Source organism: Taudactylus pleione, unplaced genomic scaffold (genome assembly GCF_031769625.1).
Source record: "Taudactylus pleione unplaced genomic scaffold, aTauple2 ptg001032l, whole genome shotgun sequence".
Taxonomy (NCBI): Eukaryota; Metazoa; Chordata; class Amphibia; order Anura; family Myobatrachidae; genus Taudactylus; species Taudactylus pleione.
In genome coordinates, this window is record NW_028285433.1 from 2,107,292 (window position 1) to 2,112,500 (window position 5,209).

Below are 5,209 nucleotides of genomic sequence, written 5' to 3' on the forward strand. Positions count from 1 at the left end.
GGCTGTGTGACCCCAAGGGTCACCTTAGCCGGCCGATGGTCTGCAGAGTATCCAATGCTGCGTTGGACAATGCAGCTCGGATACGTAATGCAGCAGGAGGAGTGATGCCTCCTGCTTCATTACCATATTAACACTGATGGAATAGCTAAGCTGCTTGCGAGCAGCTTAGCTATTCCGTCTGAAGCTGAATCAGGACCTTAGTTTTTATATACTGGAGAGAAGTAATGTGTTTGGTTCAAAAATATGTTGCAGTTTGTGTTTTATTGTTTTAGAGAGTTAGTTCATACAGAAACTTTAAAAATCTGGTTTAGTGAAAAACATATTTCTAAATAATATTCTTGAATGAAAAATTCTAATTAGAAAATTTACAGAACACTGAAGAAATTTAAATGATAAACACATTTGTGAATATTGTCAGTGAATGCTTAAGATAAATATCATGTAGTTGTATACTATTATATTCTTCAATATTGATCTCCTTTCTTCTAAAACCTGTTGCTATAATAAGTGCATACATGTATTGTTATTCCACCATATACTGAATAATCAAATTAAAGAAACTATTTTAATTTCCACTTAGAAATCAAAACATTTCCGTGGAACTTCTGCTTCACTGAGGTCAGTGTTTGGCCAACTGTTGATGCTTTAGGGGTTTCAAACAAGGCATACATTATAGCACATTGCTTAGAATTTAAGTATTAAACCTCCAAATCGCTGGTTAATACATAAAATAATAAATTTTTTGGCAATGTGCAACATGTCTGAATTCAACGGTAAAATCGGCCATTAGTAAATTATTCCTTCCTATACATTATAACTATGAAATAATGTTCTCATTAAAATTAGACTTTTTATATATTTTCTCCCTCAAAGAGATTACTGGATTTTTTTCTATTTATATGTAATATTAGACTAGAAATAAATGGAATTTTCAAAACTGTTCTAAGATTCTAACTCTATACTCACCTCATTCTGCATTTGGTAGTGACATTTCCCATATTTCTCCACAGATTGTGGAATTACATTTCCCACGTGGAATTTTTGGTTGCTGATGCTACTCCAACCACCACATAGCCGGATTTTTTGACAAATCACTTCCCCAGCTCTTTTTATAGATTATATTCTGTGAAGTGCATAATGTGACATTTACAAACTGCATGTGGAATAGAAAATCAAAAAGTGAACTCTTTCATTGTGCAGCTTAATTCAGCCTCAAATTTGCTCATCTTTTATATGTTCTATCAGGCAAGGCAAAAAAAAATTATAATACTGACTAACAGTGGCGGCTCCAAAGGTGGGGCTGCAGCTCAGTCCAAAATTCAAATAGGGGAGCCACACCAACTGCCAGTGAGTCCCGGCTGGCCGATAGTCTGCACTGCAGCCCCACCTCTGGAGTCGCCACTGCTGACTAATATATTCTGAATTTACTTCCTACTAAATGATCAGCATTAGAGCAGCTTGAAAATTTAGATTGTATATTGGGGGCGGGGGGAGGGGTTCCAAACATTAGGTACAAACATTTAAAGACCCCAGTTTGAATTGTAGTTGGACATTTGCGGCTCGCATTTACAGTTTGCCATTCACATTAAAGTGTACTGTTCAAGATTTGAGATTTGAGATAATTGAAGATAATATTAGTGTTTTTAAATCTTTTATTTCAAAAAGAAGGCGGGACTGGCCCGGGCCCGCTCGGCGCGCAGCTTCCGACCGGCTCCCTCCGAAAAGGACTCCCCTCTCCTCCTGCCGTGTTTCCGTCTCGGCCGCCCTCGCTCTTCGTCTCCGCGGCTCGGTCGATCTCTCTCTCTCGCGCCCTCCGGCCGCGGGGACTCGCCCCGGCTCTCTCTCTGTCGCTCTCGCGGGGGTGGTGGCCCCGTCTCTCTCTGCCTTTCTCTCCGCGGGCCGGGCCGCGGCCCTGTGCGGGCGCCGCGCCGTCGGGGCGACGGGCGGCGCGCCGGGCCCTTCTCTGGGAAAGGGACTGTTTCGCGGGTCGACGCTCGAGCGGTTCCGGGGAAATCGTGTGCTCCGCCGGGGCCCGGGGGTGAGCGCCTCGCCCGGGAGCGAGGACGGCCTCCCCGGAAGCCCCTGGCAGTGTCGGACGCCTGAGTTGGGGCTGACGGACGGAGCAGACCGCGACCGCCTGGAGTCGGACGGGGCCCGCCTGCCCTCCCGGTCCCCCCCGGTGAAAGGGGGTCGGAGCGCGAGGCGGACGCCTGGTGGACCGGACGCCCTCGCGGCGGAGGGGTGCCGGGCGCGCCGTGGGCTGAGGGAGGGTCGGGTTCGCCCGTGAATCCGGCCGGGACCCCTGGGTTCCGGCCGAGCGATCGTCCCTCCCCGCCGGGACGCGGGGTGCCTCATCGATCGGAAGGGTGGCTCGGGGGGCGCATCGAGCCTTCTCGCGCTGCGCCCCCCACGGATCTCTTCCTGGCTCTCTCTCTCTCGCCTCTTCGCCACCTATGAATCCGCCCGAGGAATTCCCTCGGACGTCACGGCGTCGCTGCTGTGCGCCACCTTTTGCGGGGCGCCGGCGGAATTTACCCGACCTCCTGGAACCGGGTCCCGGCACGAGGCCCTTTTTCCCGACCTCATCGGGACTTCCAGAGGTTGCAGTTCCCCTGTCTGCCGCCGGGTGGCGCTGCGCCGCAGGGAACGGATGAAGGGGAAGGGCCGTACCCCTTCGGCCCTGCCGGGAGACCTCCGGGGGCTCCCGCGCTGGCGGAGGGGGCTCTCTCCCCGGTCGCCCCTGGAGCCCTGGCACGGAACGCCTCGCTCGCAGAATCTCCCGTGCTCTCCTGGAGCCCTGGCCGGGCTGCCTCGCTCGCAGAATCTCCCGTGCTCTCCTGGAGCCCTGGCTGGGACGCCTCGCTCGCAGAATCTCCCGTGCTCTCCTGGAGCCCTGGCCGGGACGCCTCGCTCGCAGAATCTCCCGTGCTCTCCTGGAGCCCGGCCTGGGCCTCCTCGGGTGGGAGAAGGCCCCCCGGCCAGTCGCCTCGCTTTCTCTCTCCCTCTCCTAACAATCCGCCGGAGGGTTTCCCTCACGGGTCACGCCACCGGTGCTGCGCGCCACCTTCAGCGGCGACTTCTCCCTCTCTTCCCCGAAGCCTCGGAAGCGCAGGGCGGACGAGGGCACCCCGGTCCGACCTCATCGGGGCCTCCGCAGAGGGGAGTCGGCCTCCCGTGGACCGCCGCCCCTTGGCCTGACGGGCCCCTGGGGGGCCGGGGAGGGGGCAGGGGCGAAGGCCGGTGCCCGCCGGCACGGCGGCGCCCCCCGGTGGCGCTGCAGCAGCACCCCGGGAGGGCAAAAAATTGAAATAAAAAAAAATAGAGCCACCCGTGAAATTAAAACATTGGGGGGAGTAAGGTGCAGACCCGCCCCGACCCGCGGCGCCCCCCGGTGGACGCCCCGCGCCGCTGCACCAGCAGCGCCCCGTGAAATTATTACTATTATTATTATTATTATTATTATTATTTTGAAAAAAATGAAAAACAGCCACCCATGAAATTAAAACACAGGGAGAGTGCACGGTGCAGGCCCGCCCCGCCGCGCGGCGCCCCCCGGTGGACGCCCCGGGAATCAAAAAAATGAATAACAAAATGAAAATTTTTAAAGTAGCCACCCATGAAATGAAAACAGGGAGAGAGTGCAAGGTGCAGGCCCGCCCCCCCACGCGGCGCCCCCCGATGGACGCCCCGGGAATTAAAAAATAAATAACAAAATGAAAATTTTTAAAGTAGCCACCCATGAAATGAAAACATAGGGAGAGAGTTCAAGGTTCAGGCCCGCCCGAATCGTGGACGCCCCCCGGTGGACGCCCCGCGCCACTGCAGCAGCACCCCGGGAATTTTTTTTTTTTTTTTTTTTAAGAAATAGCCGCCCATGAAATAAAAACATAGGGGGAGTGAGGTGCAGACCCGCCCCGCGGCGCCCCCCGGTGGCCCCCCGGGAAAATGAAAAAAAAAAATAAAATAAACAAATTTGAATAGCCACCCGTGAAGTAAAAACATAGCGAGAGTGAGGTGCAGACCCGCCGCGCGGCGCCCCCCGGTGGCCGCCCGGGAATTTAAAAAAAAAAAAAAAAATTACAAATTATATACCACCCATGAAATAAAAACATAGGGGGAGTGAGGTGCAGACCCGCCCCGCCTCGCGGCGCCCCTCGGTGGCCGCCCGGGAAATGTTTTTAAAAAAAAATAAAATGACATAGGGTGAGTGAGGGGCATAGGGTGAGTGAGGGGCAGAGTCGCAGCGCCCCCCGGTGGCCGCCCCGGGAATTAAAAAAAAAAAAATAATTCTATAGCCACCCATGAAATAAAAGCATAGGGTGAGCGAGGTGCAGACCCGCCCCGCCTCCCCGCACCCCCTGGTGGCCGCCACTGGAATTTAAAAAAAAAAAATTATGTAGCCACCCATGAGACTAAAAAAAACACAGGAGGAGTGAGGTGCAGACCCGCCCCACCTCGCGGTGCCCCCCGGTGGCCGCCTGGTAAAATAAAAAATTTAAATAAAATTGTATAGCCACCCATGAATTAAAAACATAGAGGGAGTGAGGTGCAGTCCCGCGGCGCCCCCCCCCGGTGGCCGCCCTGGAAAGTTTAAAAATTTTTTTTTTTTAAAAAGTAATTCTGTAGCCACCCATGAAATACAAACATAGGGAGAGTGAGGTGCGGACCCGACCCGTCCCGTGACGCCTCTGCGGCAGCACCCCGGGAAATCTGAAAGAATATGAAAAAAAATAGCCTCCCATGAAATAAAAACATAGAGAGAGCAGGGTGCAGACCCGCCTCGCGGCGCCCCTGCAGCAGCACCCCGGGAAGTTTGAAAAAAAAAATAAATAAAAATAAAATAGCCACACGTGAAATAAACAACATGGGAGAGTAAGGTGGAAATTTGAAAAAAAATAAATAAAAGTAAAATAGCCACACGTGAAATAAACAACACAGGAGAGTAAGGTGGAAATTTGAAGAAAATAAATAAAAGTAAAATAGCCACACGTGAAATAAACAACACGGGAGAGTAAGGTGGAAATTTGAAGAAAATAAATAAAAGTAAAATAGCCACACGTGAAATAAACAACACGGGAGAGTAAGGTGGAAATTTGAAGAGAATAAATAAAAATAAAATAGCCACACGTGAAATAAACAACACGGGAGAGTAAGGTGGAAATTTGAAAAAAATAAATAAAAGTAAAATAGCCACACGTGAAATAAACAA